Here is an 18987-nt window from a genome sequence, read left to right as displayed (position 1 = left end):
GCAGATACGTGATGGTGAGTGGCAAATTGCAAGGGGAGGCGGTGGTCTTAGTGAACGTATATGCCCCGAACTGGGATGATGCCAACTTTATGAGGCGTATGTTAGGACGTATCCCGGACCTAGAGGTGGGGAAGTTGGTAATGTGGGAAATTTTAATACGGTGCTGGACCCAGGGCTGGACAGATTGAGGTCCAGGACCGGAAGGAGGCCGGCTGCAGCTAGGGTGCTTAAGGACTTTATGGAGCAGATGGGAGGAGTAGACCCCTGGAGATTTAGTAGACCTAGGAGTAAGGAGTTTTCGTTTTTCTCCTATGTCCACAAAGTTTATTCACGGATAGACTTTTTTGAAGCTATCAGAAGCTCAGCCCCCGGATGGGAAGGAGAGAATGATGTGCTTTCTGGATCAGCTGGAATTTCCTAAGGTGGAGGAGCAGGAGAGGGCGGGACTGGGAGCACAGATTGAGATGGAGGAAGTAGTGAAAGGGATTGGGAGCATGCAGGCAGGGAAGGCCCCGGGACCAGACGGATTCCCAGTTGAATTCTATAGGAAATATATGGACTTGCTGGCCCCGCTACTGATGAGAACCTTTAATGAGGCGAGGGAAAGGGGGCAGCTGCCCCCGACTATGTCAGAGGCAACGATATCGCTCCTCCTGAAGAAGGAAAAAGACCCGCTGCAATGCAGGTCCTATAGGCCTATTTCCCTCCTGAATGTGGATGCTAAGATTCTGGCCAAAGTAATGGCAACGAGGATAGAGGATTGTGTCCCAGGGGTGGTTCATGAGGACCAAACTGGGTTTGTGAAGGGGAGACAGCTGAATACAAATATACGGAGGCTGCTAGGGGTAATGATGATGCCCCCACCAGAGGGGGAAGCGGAGATAGTGGTGGCGATGGATGCCGAGAAAGCATTTGATAGAGTGGAGTGGGATTATTTGTGGGAGGTGCTGAGGAGATTTGGCTTTGGAGATGGGTATATCAGATGGGTACAGTTGCTGTATAGGGCCCCGATGGAGAGTGTGGTCACGAATGGACGGGGGTCTGAGTATTTTCGGCTCCATAGAGGGACGAGGCAGGGATGTCCTCTGTCCCCGTTATTGTTTGCACTGGCGATTGAGCCCCTGGCCATAGCATTGAGGGGTTCCAGGAAGTGGAGGGGAGTACTCAGGGGAGGAGAAGAACACCGGGTATCTCTGTATGCGGATGATTTGTTGCTATATGTGGCGGACCCAGCGGAGGGGATGCCAGAGATAATGCAGATACTTGGGGAGTTTGGGGATTTTTCAGGGTATAAATTGAACATGGGGAAAAGTGAGTTGTTTGTGGTGCATCCAGGGAAGCAGAGCAGAGAAATAGAGGATTTACCGTTGAGGAAGGTAACAAGGGACTTTCGGTACTTGGGGATCCAGATAGCCAAGAATTGGGGTACATTACATAGGCTTAATTTAACGCGGTTGGTGGAACAGATGGAGGAGGACTTTTAGAGATGGGACATGGTGTCCCTGTCACTGGCAGGGAGGGTGCAGGCGGTTAAAATGGTGGTCCTCCCGAGATTCCTTTTTGCGTTTCAGTGCCTCCCGGTGGTGGTCACGAAGGCTTTTTTCAAAAGAATCGAGAAGAGTATTTTGAGTTTTGTGTGGGCCGGGAAGACCCCGAGAGTGAGGAGGGGATTTTTGCAGCGTAGTAGGGACAGGGGGGGGCTGGCACTACCGAGCCTAAGTGAGTACTACTGGGCCGCCAATATTTCAATGGTGTGTAAGTGGATGGGAGAAGAGGAGGGAGCGGCGTGGAAGAGATTGGAGAGGGCGTCCTGCAGTGGGACTAGCCTACAAGCTATGGTGACGGCACCGTTGCCGTTCTCACCGAAGAAATACACCACAAGCCCGGTGGTGGTGGCTACATTGAAAATTTGGGGGCAGTGGAGACGGCATAGGGGAAGGACGGGAGCCCCGGTGCGGTCCCCGATAAGAAGTAACCATAGGTTTGTTCCGGGGAGAATGGATGGGGGATTTGGAGCATGGCAAAGAGCAGGGGTAGCACAATTGAGAGATCTGTTCGTAGATGGGACGTTTGCGAGTCTGGGAGCGCTGACGGAAAAATATGGGTTGCCCCAAGGGAATGCATTTCGGTATATGCAACTGAGGGCTTTTGCGAGGCAACAGGTGAGGGAATTCACCTGACACAGGAGGTGCAGGATAGAGTGATCTCAGAGACATGGGTGGGGGATGGTAAGGTGTTGGACATATATAGGGAAATGAGGGACGAGGGGGAGATCATGGTAGATGAGCTGAAAGGGAAATGGGAAGAAGAGCTGGGGGAGGAGATTGAGGAGGGGCTGTGGGCTGATGCCCTACGTAGGGTAAACTCATCGTCCTCGTGTGCCAGGCTAAGCCTGATACAATTTAAGGTGTTACACAGGGCGCATATGACTGGAGCACGGCTCAGTAAATTTTTTGGGGTAGAGGATAGGTGTACGAGATGCTCGAGAAGCCCAGCGAATCATACCCACATGTTCTGGTCATGCCCGGCACTACAGGGGTTTTGGGTGGGGGTGGCAAAGGTGCTTTCGAAGGTGGTGGGGGTCCAGGTCGAACCAAGCTGGGGGTTGGCTATATTTGGGGTTGCAGAAGAGCCGGGAGTGCAGGAGGTGAGAGTGGCTGATGTTTTGGCCTTTGCGTCCCTGGTAGCCCGGCGCAGGATATTGTTAATGTGGAAGGAAGCCAAACCCCCGGGTGTGGAGACCTGGATAAACGACATGGCAGGGTTTATAAAGTTAGAACGGAGTAAGTTCGTACTAAGTGGTTCGGCTCAAGGGTTCACCAGGCTGTGGCAACCGTTCGTCGAATACCTTACAGAAAGATAGAGGGAATGGAAAAGAAGAAGACAACAGCAGCAAACCAGGGGGGAGGGGTGGGGGGTGGGGGGGGGGGGGGGTGGGGGGAGGAATCGGACGGACTCTCAGGGATGTTATTGTATATGTATAGGCACTTGTTTTAGGTAATGTATATTGGACTGTTGGATTGTATCTTTGGAGAGTATTTATTTTTGACAAGGCAGTTGCCATTTAGTTTTGTTTTTGTTTCTGTTTATATATTATTTATTTATTTGTTTAAAACTGGCCACTGTTATTTACATTGCTTTATTGTTGTGTAAAAGAAACACTACGTACTGTTATGTTTGGCCAAAAAATCTTGAATAAAATATATTTTTTAAAAAAAAAGGAAGACAGTAAATTAATGTCGGACAGAGACATGTCTCATGTTGTTATCTGGTACAGATTAGATATATTATTTATGGTTCTCTAATAAAGTACATTTATTATTATTTCTAGCCTTGTAATATTGTACTGTCGCTACATTACATATTACCAGTCATCTCTTCTCTCAGAGGGTTATTAATCTCTGGATTTCTCTTCCACAGGGACCAGTGGGGTGTGGGGGTCATTGAAAATATTCATGTATGAGTTGGACAGATTTTTAATAAATTGTTATTTTTAAAATCATGTTTTAAACAATGAACGCAACAGAGTAACAGAAAAAATGGGCACAAAGCGGAACAAGAGACATTGCCAATATAAATACTAGCAACATATTGCAGAATTCATTTGGAACAGGATATTTGAGGGACCAGAGCCTCGAGATGAAATGCCAGATTAATTGAACAACCGATTAACAGGTTAAAATAGTGAATGGGGAAAGAAGGTAAGATTATATAAAAAAGGAGGATAACAATTCAGTTTGTAAACCCAAAAATATTGCAAACAGACTAGCCACATAATCAAATTAAAATGAATAACACAACATAGATGACATAGAACTCCTACAGTGCAGAAGGCCATTCACCCCTCAAGTCTGCACTGAGCCTCAGAAAGACCACTTCACTGAAGCCCACTCCCCATCCTATCCTCGTAACTCGGTGCATTGATCATGGTCAACCCACCTAACCTACACATCTTGAACACTATGGGGCAATTTAGCGTAACCAGAGGAAACACACCCAGACACAAGAAGAATATGCAAACTCCACACAGACAGCCACCCAAGGCTGGAATTGAACCTGGGTCCCTGGAGCTGAGGTAGCAGTACTAACCACTGTGCCCTACTCCCAGCCTAAGTTAAATTGAATTCACTCATAGAAGCCCAGGAGGAGCAAGTCAGTCAAATTGGAGCATATGTATTTGAGGTAGAAGTCCCATACTTTACCCAATGCATCAGACTCAAAATGAATTACAGACATTAAAAATTGCATGGAGATGCATTCCATAATGCATTCCATAATCAGCCTATGCCAGTTTTGGATAGAGGGAGAACTGACTTGTCTGCTTCTGTATTGAGCCTGATGAATGTTGGCTCCATCCTAACCCAATCCCCCAGACGAGAGCCCAATTGATGAAGCCTGATTTTCAGGAGACCATACCCTCCCTTAGCTCCTGGTGATTGGAGCTTAACAAACTTGAGGCGATATTTCTTTTTGTTCCAGGTAGAGCCATAGATGTTTACAGCATGGAAACAGGCCCTTCGGCCCAGCTTGTCCCTGCCGCCCAGTTTCTGTCACTAAGCTAGTCCCACTTGTTAGCATTTCCCTCTATACCCACCCTGCCCTTGTTACTGTCTAACTGCTTTTTAAATGACAAAATTGTACCTGCCTCTGGCAGCCGTTCCAGATGCTCACCACCCTCTGTGTGAAGAAATTTCCCCTCTGGTCTCTTTTGTATCTCTCTCCTCTCACCTTAAACCTATGCCCTCTAGTTCTAGACTCCTCTACCTTAGGGGAAAGATGTCGACTGTATACCTTATCTATGCTCCTCATTATTTTATAGACCTCTATAAGATTACCACTAAGCCTCCTACGCTCCAGGGAAAAATGTTCCAGCTTATCCAGCCTCTCCTTATAACTCAGACCATCAAGTCCTGGCAGCATCCTGGTAAATCTCTTCTGCACTCTTTCTAGTTTAACAACATTCTTTCTATAATAGGGTGGCCAGAACTGAACACAGTATTCCATGTGTGGTCTTACCAATGTCTTGTACAACTTCAACAAGACATCCCAACTATTGTATTCAATATTCTAACCAATAAAACCTAGCATACTGAATGCCTTCTTCACCACCCTGTCCACCTGCGACTCCACCTACAAGGAGCTATGAACCTCTATTCGTAGATCTCTTTGTTCTGTAAGTCTCCCCAACTCCCTACCATTAACTGAGTAGGTCCTGCCCTGATTTGATAAATTTCCCTAACGACTCTGGTCGACAGCAGTATAGGCAGCATCTGCCGAGGGTACAACAGTCCTGGCAACACATTCATTTTAATGAAGGCATCCTCCCTTGCCATGAAATCGGAAGAGCCGACCACCGGGCAAGATCCCACCTAATAGTCACCATCAGCTGTGGAGAGTTGGCCCCATATAGCTGTCTGAAAGAGGGGGACATTGACATTCCCAGGTTTTTAAATGGCATGGGGGGGGGGGGGGGGGGGGGGGGGGGGGGCATCTGAAGGGGAAGTTAGCATGAGGAGGGAGCTTACCCCTCAACCCCTCCCCACCGACATGGGCTCAAACTCAGTAAAATTAATCTCGATACGAGAGAAGCCACTAAACCTATCCACTACTCCAATAATGGCCGGGACTGAAACACTGGAGTTCAATACAAACAGCAGCACGTCATCTGCACACACAGTGATCTTGTGCTGCCTCACCCCACCCTCCAGGCCCGATATCAGAGGATCCGATCTAATATCCTCCGGCAAGGGCTCAATGGCCAACGCAAACAGCAAGGGGAACAGAGGGCAGCCCTGTCTAGTTCCTCTCTGAAGCTCAAAATTTGACATCCTTATACCATTGGTGAGCACCGCCACTGCCGGTCTGTGATATAACAATTTAATCCACTCTATAATCCTCACCCAACCCGAAGCCTCACAGCGGATACACCAGATAATTCCACTCAACTCGAGCAAAAGCTTTCTCTGCATCGAAGAAGATCAGCAGCCCATCCAATGCACATTTCTGAAAAGCCTGAATCACATTCAGCAACCTTCCAACAATCTTCCCCGTATAAACCCAGTCTGGTCCTCCCACACGATTGTCGGAAGGATGTCCTCCAGCCTTATCGCCAAAACGTAAAGATCGCAGTTTCAAGTCAACATTCAAAAGAGAGATTGGCCAATAAGAGGTCCACTCCTCTGGGTCCTTGCCCACCTTCAGAATCAAAGAGATATTAGCCTCACGAAGAGTCGGTGGCAGCATCCCCGAGTCAAAAGAGTGACAACACATATCTACCAATGGGTCCAACAACAAATCCTCAAACCCCCGATAAAACTCACACCCACAGACATCCGGTCCCGGGACTTTACCCGGCTGCAGCTCCTTCATGGCCTTTGACACTCTGCCCTAGAAAGAGGAGCATTAAGAGCCTCATGTTGGCTTTCTGAGGCCTCCTGAAGCTTCAGGGAAGAGAAAACAATGTTCCACACCCACCAACACATCACCAGACTGCTCAGACTTGTATAATCCTGCATAGAATTCCTGAAATCCAAGTTTGTCTTCATGACCCTTTTCCCTCTCCCAAGCCGAACAGAGGTAATTGCTCTGAAGTCAACCTTTTCTTTATCAAACAGGCTAAGTATTTGCTCAGCTTATTCCCAAACTCGTACAACTTCTGCCTCGCAAACGCCTAACTTTTCTGCTGAGACAATCGGGAGCCCAAAGCCGCTCTTGCCGTGTTAACCCAAAGCCGCTCTTGCCGTGTTAACCCAAAGCCGCTCTTGCCGTGTTAACCCAAAGCCACTCTTGCCGTGTTAACCCAAAGCCGCCCTTGCCGTGTTAACCCAAAGCCGCTCTTGCCGTGTTAACCCAAAGCCGCTCTTGCCGTGTTAACCCAAAGCCGCTCTTGCCGTGTTAACCCAAAGCCGCTCTTGCCGTGTCAACCTCCTTCAACAATAGCCGACTCGGGCCCTCCATATGATTTATTTGATTTTGCCAAACAAAACTCCAGATGCCGTTAGTTCTCCAGCATCCTGCACCTTTTATTAGCAGGGTAAGAAATTATCAGCCCCCCCAGAGTATAAACTTTACATGTCTCCCACAAAATGGAGGGGGAAATACCAGGGGTCGAGTTAACCGAAAGGAAGAACTCAAACTATTCCGTAAAGTGTGCAGTAAATGAAATGTCTCTTATCAGGAAGGCATCAAACCTCCACATTCTCGACCTGGGGGTGAGCCCTCGAGCAGAAACTCCAGAAAAACAGGAGAAGGGTTGCGATTACGATGCTCCCTGTAGTGCAAGTGGACACCAGGTGTAGGATCGTTCTCGGCACCAAAAAAGTGTTGATTCTAGTATGACATTGATGTGGGGCTGGAAAGAAGGTAAAATCTCTGCCCCTCGGGTGCAAAGTTCTCCAAACATCCACATAACCCACCTCCTCACAAGCCGAGGCCAACGCCCTAGCTTGCAGCGTGAGGGGGGGGGGGGGGGGGGTGGTTCCTGGTAACCGGGAGCTTATCTACCAGAGGATTTAAGTGGCAGTTGAAGTTGCCAACCACAAAAGTGTTAGTCGAAGCTAACTCTGCAAAATCCACAAAAGCCTTAGTAATGAACTCCGGGGAGTAATTCGGGGATCCATAAATATTCATTATTGAAACAACATCTCCATGCACCAAACCTCTAATGATCACATATCTACCTCCTTTGTCCTTGGTGCAGGTTTCAACCTTAAATGTGATATTTTTATTAATAAGGATCGCCACACCCCTGCTACTTGATGAAGGAGGTGAAAAATCCTACCCCACCCAATCCCGCCTCAATTTGAAGTGTTTGTCATCATCCAGATGTGTTTCCTGTAATAATGCTTTTGTGAGGGCCACAAAGAATCCTTTGTTTTAAGGATACAAAGAAAAAACATTTATTTACAATAACAGGGCCAGCGACGGGGTCGGCGCCTATAAGTCTGACACGGACATGGCTCCTCATCCATTGGTTGAAATGAAATGAAATTAAACGAAAATGAAATGAAATGAAATGAAAATCGCTTATTGTCACAAGTAGGCTTCAAATGAAGTTACTGTGAAAAGCCCAGAACACTGGTTCTGGAGAAGGCTCCCCTCGGGGAGGAATGTCCGACAGCCACTGGCATCGATCCGGACGTCGCCTCGCCCAAGGTAACGCAGGAGTTTGGGGGGATGTTTTCGGACGGAAGGAGTTGCGCCCCAAGGCATGCACCTGCATTCCCTGTCGCTCTTGCACTCCTCATTCTGCACTCTCTCGGGACAATACTATTTGAATGGCCTGTTGAAAAGTCAATGTTGGCTCAGCTATCAACTTTCTCTGGGTGGCCGCATTGTTAATATCGCAAGCCAAATGGTCGCGTAACATTTCTGACAAGGTCTCATCATAGTCACAGTACTCCGCAATCCTGCGTAGCCTGGATAGAATGTCGGCATTCTGCACCTGGGGTCCTCTCAGCGGTATTAAACCGATAACGTTGGACTATCGTGGACAGGATTGGGTTAAAATGTTGCCCCACTAAGTTCACAAGTTCATCAAACGTTTTGGTGTCCGGCGCAGGTGGGTACGTAAGGCTCCTAATCACCCCAAACGTATGCGGGCCACAGGCGGTGAGCAATATGACCACCTGGCGCTCGTTTTCGGTGATGTTGTTTGCCCGGAAATAGTAACGCATCCGTTGTGCATACTGGTTCCAGCTTTCCAGCGCAGCATCAAAAACATCCAAACGTCCGTACAGAGGCATGGTGTAATAGAAATCTACTTCCAACCTGTATCCAACAAAAATCCAGGGAGGTGGCTTCAGCAGTGTAGACAGCTATTCTCTTTAACCCTCATTGCCAGTTTTGCGAGGGAGCACGAGTTTTAAGGATACAAAGAAATAAAATTTATTTACAATAACATATATATACACAACAGCAGCAACTTCACTTGCTGCTCCCTCCTTCCTGCTGGTTCCAAACTGGCCAGCTTTATTTATACAGGGAGTCTGCTAATGATTTCTCCGCCCCCCTCATTGGGGAAGCTCATACTCCCACAGGATTGTGGGATTGTCATTAGTCCGCAGCCAATGGTAAACAGGCAGGTTATAACAAAACCTATGCCAATTTTCTCCTTGAGAAAGGAGAGGATCTTTTTCCTTCTGATAGGGTGATGGATGCCCCGTACATTCCCTGAGAAAATTTGCAGATTAACTGCCGCCATTAGTTAGGTGACAGAGAGAACAGGAACAGATTTTCACACCACAATCGGGCGTGCGCCATTACCCCCTCCTCCAACTCACTTTACACCAGAGGCACCAAAGTCTCCCCAAACTGCTCCTTTCACAGATAAAAGCCCAGTCTGTACCAGAGTAGGATAAAGTCAACAACACATAAACCCTCCCATAATAACAAAAATACAAAAGAATCACCACCACAATAGATCCATGGGGACATTCCGCAATAAGACTGAGGACCTGGAGGATTAACCCCACGACCAGACTGTCATTACCCTCAGGATACCTTCTCCCAATGAGAAGAAAAGAAGGGCCAACAAGGGATTGGGGATCGAATGTCCCTCCCGCATTTTAGACCCACCCGTGAAGACCTGCATCCATCAACACCCACCCTTCGGCAATGGCGCCACTCGGTTCTGCCATGATTAATGCTCAGATCTTCACAGAGCGCATATGACGGGTGAGGCTGAGCAGGTTCTTTGGGGTGGAGGAGAATTGTGGGAGGTGCTCGGGGGGGGCCCAGCAAATCACGCCCGTATGTTCTGGGCATGCCCGGTGCTGGATGGGTTCTGGAGGGGCGTTGCGAGGATATTTCTAAGGTGGTGAACACCCGGGTTAAGCCGAACTGGGGGTTAGCACTATTTGGGGTATCGGACGAGCCGGGAGTGCAGGAGGCGAAAGAGGCCGGTATTCTGGCCTTTGCGTCCCTGGTAGCCCGGCGGAGGATTCTGCTGCAGTGGAAGGATGCGAGGCCCCCAAGCGTGGAAACCTGGGTCAGCGACATGGCGGGGTTCATTAAATTGGAGAGGGTAAAATTTGCCTTGAGAGGGTCTGTGCAGGGGTTCTTCAGGTGGTGGCAACCGTTCCTAGACTTTCTCGGAGGTGGTCAGCAGCAACCCGGGGGTGGGGGGCGGGGGTGTACTTTGTGTTTACTACTGTGTTTATTATTGCTTAATGGGGGTTTGTATCTTGGGGGAATTCGTGATGTAGTTGTAAGATGTTTACTTATGTGTTCTTTGTTTTTCTTTTCTCTGTAAGGGGAAGGAAGTGACCCGTGTTGAAAATATGTTAAAAATTTGAATTAAAATATATATATTTTTTAAATGATTAACGCTCGGATAATAGAAGAAAGATGATGGATAATAAGCACACGGCACATCTACCATAACTGAGATAAGATAATACGAGTCCCTGCAACACTCGAGGAGAAGAAGACATTCAATCGACTCTCACAGAATAACAACTCCCTTCAACAGGATAAAAGATAACAAATTCAGACAACAACACCATGCTAGGGAAAAAGTCCGGATTAGAGTCTCAGTTAGTCTGGGCTGCAAATCATCGCTCCAATCCTTGCCCTTCGAGGATTTAGCGAAGACCAAGACAGTAGTCGGATTATCGAAAGACTTGATCTCGTAATGTGCCACGGTCAACACCCTTCTTGATGTGGAGATGCCGGCGTTGGACCTATAAAGCAACATAATTCACTCCCGCAGCCTTGAGTTCCCTTCAGATTTCATTGAAGCCTCGATGCTTCGTTTGTGTGGCTGACAAAAAATCCTCACTTCCTCATGGAGTCAGGTCCCACCTCGCCTTACCCGTCTCCAGGACCCTCTGGTGATCTTTCAAGTTGTGGAAGTGAATGATTACAGGCCTGGGATGAAAACTATCCCTTGGCCTCAAAGACAGGATCCGATGCCCATTCTAATTGGAAACACCCAGGCTTCACACCCAGCTTGAGAAAATGTGGCAGCCGGTCCTCGAAGAACCTTATGGGAGCCTCACCCTCCACACCTTCTGGCAGGCCGACGACTCGGATATTCTTTCTCTGACCCTCGGTTCTCCAAGTTCTCCAGGAGTCCACCACATCACTCAGCCGGTTTTCCAAGGATTTAATTCTTGCCTCCCCGAGGAGGCATCTTGCTCAACATTCAGGATTCCCTCCTCAGGATCGTCGATCCTTTCCTTGGTGTTTTACAGCTCGGCGCCCTGAGCTCACAGATATTAAGCCAGCACACTCAGCCTCTGGTCAATAACACTGAGAATGTTGCTGACATAGATCGGCCAATGATCCTACAGAATAAATGAGCATGCTTGATGGGCCGAATGGCTGACTGCAGCTCCTATTTGTTATGATCTCTGTGACCAGGACAGGAAGCAGTGAGCATGGATCTGTCAATCAGCCTGAATCAGCACCTTCAGGAGAATTGGGAGGGTGAATATTAGAAGAAGAAGAAAAGAAGAAAATTGTTTTATTGTCACAAGCAGGCTTCAATGAAGTTACTGTGAAAAACCCCTAGTCACCACATTCCAGCGCCTGTTCGGGGAGGCTGTTACGGGAATTGAACCGTTCTGCTGGCCTGCCTTGGTCTGCTTTCAAAGCCAGCGATTTAGCCCTGTGGTAAATAGCCCCTGCAATAGATACAGCAGAGTGAGAATGGAGGGAGAGTGTGTGGGATGGAGATTTACAGCTTTTGGGGAATGAGAGAGGGAAGAATGTTCTCTAGGAACTACAATTGTCTGTTCTGAATTTCTATCCTGTACTGACAGTGATGAATTTTTGAAATTGTTTTTACAGGATATTAGAAGAGGAGGAATTACAGACAGAAATCTCAAAAGTCACGTCTCAATCTGGCTGAGTCTCTCAATTCCTTGGAGCTGAATATCACCGGACTTTGAATCTGGAAGGAGAAATGTTTGTCTGTTCTGTCGGCTTCAAAAGATTTTAACCATCATTGTGACTGGAAAAGCACCGAGACACACACACCCGAGTGAGAGTGTTCCAGAGCACTGACTGTGGAAAGAGCTTTAACCAGTAACACAGCCTGAAAAAAACATCACGCCATCCACAGTGGGGAGAGACCGTACACGTGTTCTTTGTGTGGACGAGGCTTCAACTTATTGTCAAACCTGGAGAGACTAAAGGAGACCCAAAACATGGAGAAACGGTGGAAATGTGGGGACTGTGGGAAGGGATTCAGAGTCCCATCTCAGCTAGAAGCTCATCGACGCATTCACACTGGGGAGAGGCCGTTCACTTGCTCTCAGTGTGAGAAGGGATTCACTGATTCATCGAACCTGCGGACGCATCAGCAGGTTCACACTGGGGAGAGGCCGCTCACCTCTCAGTGTGAGAAGGGATTCACTATTTCTTCGAGCCTGCGGACACACCAGCTAGTTCACACTGGGGAGAGGCCGCTCACTTGCTCTCAGTGTGTGAAAGGATTCATTACTTTAAAGAGCCTGCAGAAACATCAGCGACTTCACACTGGGGAGAGGCCATTCACCTGCTCTCAGTGTGAGAAGGGATTCGCTACTTCATCGAACCTGCGGAAACACCAGCGAATTCACACGGGGGAGAGGCCGTTCACCTGCTCTCAGTGTGAGAAGGGATTCACTACTTCATCGAACCTGCAGATACACCAGCGCGTTCACACTGGGGAGAGGCCGTTCACCTGCTCTCAGTGTGGGAAGGGATTCGCTCAGTTATCCAACCTGCGGAGACACCAGCGAGTTCACAGGGGAGACGGCGTTAACCTGTTCTTAGTGAGAGAAGAGATTCAGATATCCATACGCCCTGCAGGAACACCAGCGAGTTCACACCTAGAAGAAGCCATTCACCTGCTCTGAGCAGGGGAGACATTCAATGATCCGTCCCAACTACGGAGACACTAGCGAGTTAATTCTGGGGAGAGACCATTCATCTGCTCTCAATGTGGGGGGGGGGGGGGGGGGTTGGGATTCATCACACCTGTTGTGGCTCCAACAAGTTCACAATAAATTACAGATGTTGGCTCCGTTGTTATTGTTTCTGCTCTCACTGACATCCAGGACTGCATTTTGTTCATTCTGACATCTGGTGAATGGTGATGATTGGAGGGTTTCTTTCTGCTGGACTGGCCGGTCTAACACCTCTGCCTCCGATGGGCTGACCATTTTTGAGGCTAGTTGCGATTACCTGGTTCCAAGTTTGACGAGGAGCACAGAATGAAAAGGTGTTTGCACGTTGGAAGATATTTAGTTCCCAAAGCAGCCACGTTGCCATGAAGATGGGCTATGGTGGTTACAGGGTTCTTTTGCCTAATTTATCTGGGTGTTTCTCGCAGAAGGAAACTATCATGGTATGAGGGGCAAGTTGTGGTAGATTGGGAAATTACAATAAACATCACTGAAAGTGGCAACGCAGGTGGATAAGGTCGCTAAGAAGGCAGACGGCATGCTTGTCTTCATTGGTCGGGCATTGAGTATAAAAATTGGCAAGTCATGCTGCAGCTGTACAGAACCTTAGTTAGGCCACACGTGGAATATTGCCTACAATTCTGGTCACCATATTACCAAAAGGATATGTCACCCAAGTCACATCCAAGGCTGGAATCGAACCTGTGTCTCTGGCATTGTGAGCAGCTGTACCACTGTGCAGCCGAACTGTATTGCTTGATTAGAGGTGGGTGTGCAGGAAAAACTTTATTTAGGAGCGAGTTGTCAGGACTTCTAACTTCCTGCCTGTGAGGTTGGTGGAAGCTGCGATGATTATTGATTTCAAAATGAAATAGCTTGGGAGCATGAAGGAACTAAACTTACAGGGGAACATGGATATAGAGGTACAATTGTACTGACTGGTTTGCTCAGCAGATTCGGTATGGTTTCAAATTAATGAATGGACTCCTTCTGTGCTATAATCACTCTATGACTGGAAAAATAAAACATAGATACACAACTACATCACAAAACTAGAAATAATAACGAATATATTTTATTACAGAACCATCAATGATAGATCTAATCTGTACCATATAACAACAGTAGAAATTTCTCTCTCTGATATTAATTTACTGCCCCCTCAAATGTCAGCCATCTCCTGGGGAAACCAGCCCTTTAATTGTGAACATTAGGAAAGAGTCAGCACCTTCAGGGGAGGAGAACTGGGCGTGGGAGGGTGGGGATAGGGTAGATGGGATAAGGGTGAGGGTGGGGAACTGGGAGAGTATCTGCGTTTCTGTTGTTTTGGAAATAAACCTGTTCAAAGTACGACTCAGCTTTCGATCGATTCTTCCTCTGCAGACACTATTTTGAATGATGTGGAGATGCCGGTGTTGGACTGGGGTTGGCACAGTAGGAAGTCTTACAACACCAGGTTAAAGTCCAACAGGTTTGTTTTGAATCACTAGCTTTCGGAGCGCTGCTCCTTCATCAGGCGAGTCACCTGATGAAATGATTGGAAACAAACGTGTTGGACTTTAACCTGCTATTGTAAGACTTCTTACTATTTTGAATAACATGGTAGCAGAGGATCAACACTAAACTTTGGTGCTGTGTTGGTGTGTAAGAAGTTTCATTCTCTCTCTCTGAGAAGAAGCACATTGCTGCTGACATTTTAGTGACAGAATGGCAGAAGGACAGGTTTTAATTATCCATGAATTTTCTCGGAGGGAGAACAATATCAGGAATGGAACCGTGAAGCTGAGATGTGGACACGGGTCACTTCCTTCCCCTGAAAGAGGCTGGATAGGGCTTTGGCTTCATCATTAACAGCAAAATACAAGGTTATGAGGAAAGTATTTTCGGAATTCGTTGAGGATGATTTGGATAATGAAAACTGATTGGATATTCCATTACCGTTTTGGATAAGTCGTATAAAAAAGATGAGTTGTTGGAAGCATATGAAGCATTGTTAACCTTTGATAGATTTCAGGAAATAGGTGGTCATCCATGGTGAAATATATTACGGACTTTGATAAGTCATGTAAGAGATGAAGGGGTTTCATCTTGAAATCCCAGGGTCTGTATTCTCAGTTAAGTTGCTCGATTGTGGAGGCATTTTTCATGCCGATTGCATTTTGTTGTTGATGTGAATTTCAATTCCATGGGAGAGACTCTCTCCTGGTCATGCTGCTCTGTAAAAGCACGTGTTGTGGAAATTACTCATTTCCAAGTCATTTCGTGTTAAATACAGAAAACTCACAACAAAGCAAAGGATCAGGGGAGACTGGATGAACAGATGAAGGAGAAGAGAAGGACAAGAGTGGTGAGAATGTGGAGCTCGCTGCCGCACAGAGTGGTTGGTGCTGTTCCCATGAGTTTGCTGCCCTTGACCTTCATGACAGTCAAGGTTATGGGTTTAGAAGGTGATGTCGAAGGAGCCCTGGTGAGCTCATAAATCATTGAATTTACAGTGCAGAAGGAAGCCATTCAGCCCATCGAGTCTGCACTGGCTTTGGAAAGAACACCTCACTTAAGCCCACGCTTCCACCCTGTCCCCGTAAACCCACCTAACCTTTTTGGACACTAAGGGCAATTTACTTTGGCCAATCCACCTAACCTGCACATCTTTGGACTCTGGGAGGAAACCAGAGCACGCAGAGGACATCCACGCACACACGGGGAGGATGTGCAGACTCCGCACAAACAATGACCCAAGCCTGGAATCGAACCTGGGACCCTGGAGCTGTGAAGCAACTGTGCTAACCACTGTGCTACCGTGCTGCCCCTATTACTGTGCTAACGTCCTGCCCCTATTATTGTGCTAATGTCCTGCCCTATCACTGTGGTACCGTGAAATATCTTGTAGATGGTACACACACTGCTACCATTGTGCTCTGGAGGTCAAGGGAGTCACTGTTTCGGGTGGTGGACGGGGTACTCAACAAGCTGGTGCTTTGTCCTGTATAAAACATGTGGAGATGCCGGCGTTGGACTGGGGTGGGCATAGTAAGAAGTCTCACAACACCAAGATAAAGTCCAACAGCTTTATTTAAAATCACAAGCTTTCTGAGCACTGCTCACTTCACCTGATGAAGGAGCAGTGCGCCGAAAACTTTTGATTTCCAATAAACCTGTCGGACTTTAACCTGGTGTTGTGAGACTTCTTACTGTATAAAACAAACTCCATAATTTAAATAAGACTGATAAATAATAATTGTTGCCAGAAAGGACTGTGACCGAGAAAATATAACCAATTCAGTCCACTTGAAAAAGATCTGGGCCGAAATTCTCCCCCAACGGCAGGATGTCCGCCGACTGGCGCCAAAGACGGCGCCAATCAGACGGGCATCGCGCCGGCCCAAAGGTGCGGAAGGTTTCCGCATCTTTGGCGGCCTAGCCCCAACATTGAGGGGCTAGGCCGACGCCGGAGGGATTTCCGCCCCGCCAGCTGGCGGAAATGGCGTTTGTTTCCCCGCCAGCTGGCGCGGAAATGCGGCGCATGCGCGGGAGCGTCAGCGGCCGCTGTCAGTTTCCCAGCACATGCGCGGGAGTGTCAGCGGCCGCTGTCAGTTTCCCGTGCATGCGCAGTGGGGAGAGTCTCTTCCGCCTCCGCCATGGTGGAGGCCGTGGCGGAGGCGGAAGGGAAAGAGTGCCCCCACGGCACAGGCTCGCCCGCGGATCGGTGGGCCCCGATCGCGGGCCAGGCCACCGTGGGGGCACCCCCCGGGGTCAGATCGCCCCGCGCCCCCCCCAGGACCCCGGAGCCCGCCCACGCTGCCTGGTCCCGCTGGTAAATACCAGGTTTGATTTACGTCGGCGGGACAGGCAATTCCTGGGCGGGACTTCGGCCCATCCGGGCCGGAGAATCCAGCGGGGGGTCCCGCCAACCGGCGCGGCCGGATTCCCGCCCCCGCCCAATCTCCGGGAGCGGAGACTTCGGCGGGGGCGGGGGCGGGATTCACGGCGGCCAACGGCCATTCTCCGACCCGGCGGGGGGGGTCAGAGACTGACGCCCCTGCTCTTCAAAGATATATCAGAAGACATCACATTTGATGTTTGTAGTTGAATTTATTACCTCAGCAACTCACTGAGACACCAGACTGACAAAGGCATTGATTGGACAATAGCTGGAAACAATGATCTGAAACGTTCTGTGAGTGAAACTTCTCTCTTTAGCCTGGAATGGACGATGTCAGAGTTAAAGGCAATACCAGGTTAAATTACATTGAATATCCAGCAAAGAAACAGGCCATTCAGCCCAACCAATCTCTGTTAGTATTTCTACTTCACTTCATCCTCCTCCCATGCTTTCCCATCTGACTCTATCAGTGTGTCCGTCTGTTTATTTCTCCTTCATGTGTTCATCCAGCTTCCTCTTCAATGTATCAATGTTATTCACCTCCACTCACTGGTAGTGGGTTCCACATTCTCATTACTGTCTGGAAAGACGTTTCTCCTGAATTAAGTTTTGCTCTTACCCCTACAAGTGGGAAACATCCACTGTGTTTATCAAAAGCTTTGATAATTTTAATGACCTGAATTAGCCCATCAGTCTTGTATTTTGAAGAGAGAAAAGTGACCAAGCCTACTCATTGTGAACATTGAGAAATGAAGACTCACTGAGAATGGGTGGGCTGGGTTGTATGAATTAGATAGTTAATCAGACTGTTCATGAACAGGTACTTGGTGTTTGGGAGTAGTCGGGGAGTTCAAGTGGCCGTCCTCAATAAAACATTAATTTTCATTTGGACAGCACATTAAAAAAAAATAGAGTACCCAATTATATTTTTTCCAATTAAGGGGCAATTGAATGTGGCCAATCCACCTAACCCTCACATCTTTTGATTATGGGGGTGAAACCCATGCAAACACGGGGAGAATGTGCAAACTCCACATCGACAGTGACCCAGGGCCGGGATCAAACCCAGGTCCTCAGCACCGTTGGCAGCAGTGCTAACCACTGCACCACCGTGCCGCCCTCTTTGATAGCACATTTGACTTAATAAAATACGTCAAGGATTTTCCAGGAAAATTGTAAAAGAAAGTTTCATGAAGGTTGTCCAAGACCGTGATGTGACACAAATTCTACATCTCATTCCCCAGATATTCTCTCCTTCCTATTGATTTCAACACTAATTCATCCCATTATCTCCTCCTGCTTTCCCCAAAAATCTCCTCCCCTGAAGGCGCTGACTCTCTAGTTCAGTGTCACACTAATCTATTGCGCCTCCCCCCCCCCCCCCCCCAAATATTTCACCCAGGCGTCGAAATCTTTACACCTTAAATTAACAAGCTGTTTTGCTAAGGGGGCGCCACAATCAACTCCACTGACTACCCATATGTACTGTGTGTCAGGGTGGGGTCATTCGTGCCCCCCCCCCCCCCCCATTTCATCCTATTCCAAGGGGTTTGGAGACTGGACTCAGGATGAGTAATGGCGGTCATAGCCCCCATAATCCCCTGCGGTGGTGAAACCGCTCCATTCGCCGGGCGGGCGGCTCGGACTGCGCATGATCTTGGGAGCGATGGGAAGCTGCACATGTGCAGGAAGATCCCACCTCTTGACCTTTCTGCTGAGGTGTTGACCAATGGGAGCAGTTGGAGGACCGGAAGGACTCTGGTTCTGAAGGAAAAGGAAGTGAATCCAGGGAGGGTGCAGACTCTGCAAAGGTTGGCCCAGGTCTCTAAGTATATTCCCGGATTGTGTGAAAATTGGTGGTGGTAAATAGTGAGGAGGATAGTCTTTGGTTACAGGAGGATAATAATCTTTATTATTGACAAAAGTAACCCTGCAGCGTCCATCTAATTCAGTTAGAAATTATTGATCATCTCTGCTTGAGGACGTTCATCGGCAGAAAATTCCAGATCATGATCAATCACTACCTCCTGTATCTTAACCAACTGGAACAATCCTATACATTAAACACAATTTTAGTCCTGTTACATATTTCCGTTAGGCTGGCAGTCCGCTTGAAGATTTCCAGGTCTCTTTGTCCTGGACAGGAAGCAGTGAGCATGGATCTGTCAATCAGCCTGAATCAGCACCTTCAGGAGAATTGGGAGGGTGAAT

The 18987-nt window shown here is 48.0% G+C and overlaps 1 long non-coding RNA gene across 4 annotated transcripts in view; it reads left to right on the top strand.

The window, feature by feature from the left end:
- LOC140420484 (uncharacterized) overlaps positions 1–18987 on the top strand; it is a 36383-nt gene that overhangs the window by 918 nt on the left and 16478 nt on the right. Inside the window, exon 1 of one of the 4 annotated variants that reach the window (XR_011946401.1) lies at positions 16946–17070. The exons of 1 other annotated variant lie outside the window; for it this stretch is intronic. This is a non-coding gene — a long non-coding RNA (uncharacterized lncRNA). Of the gene's footprint in view, positions 1–16945; positions 17071–18507; positions 18598–18987 lie in introns of those variants that run through there. 2 more of the 4 variants (XR_011946400.1, XR_011946398.1) reach the window with 2 other exon arrangements.

The sequence above is a fragment of the Scyliorhinus torazame genome, chromosome 5 (genome assembly GCF_047496885.1).
Source record: "Scyliorhinus torazame isolate Kashiwa2021f chromosome 5, sScyTor2.1, whole genome shotgun sequence".
NCBI lineage: Eukaryota > Metazoa > Chordata > Chondrichthyes > Carcharhiniformes > Scyliorhinidae > Scyliorhinus > Scyliorhinus torazame.
Note: the sequence above shows the minus strand (reverse complement) of the source record. Positions and strands in the feature narration are given on the sequence as shown.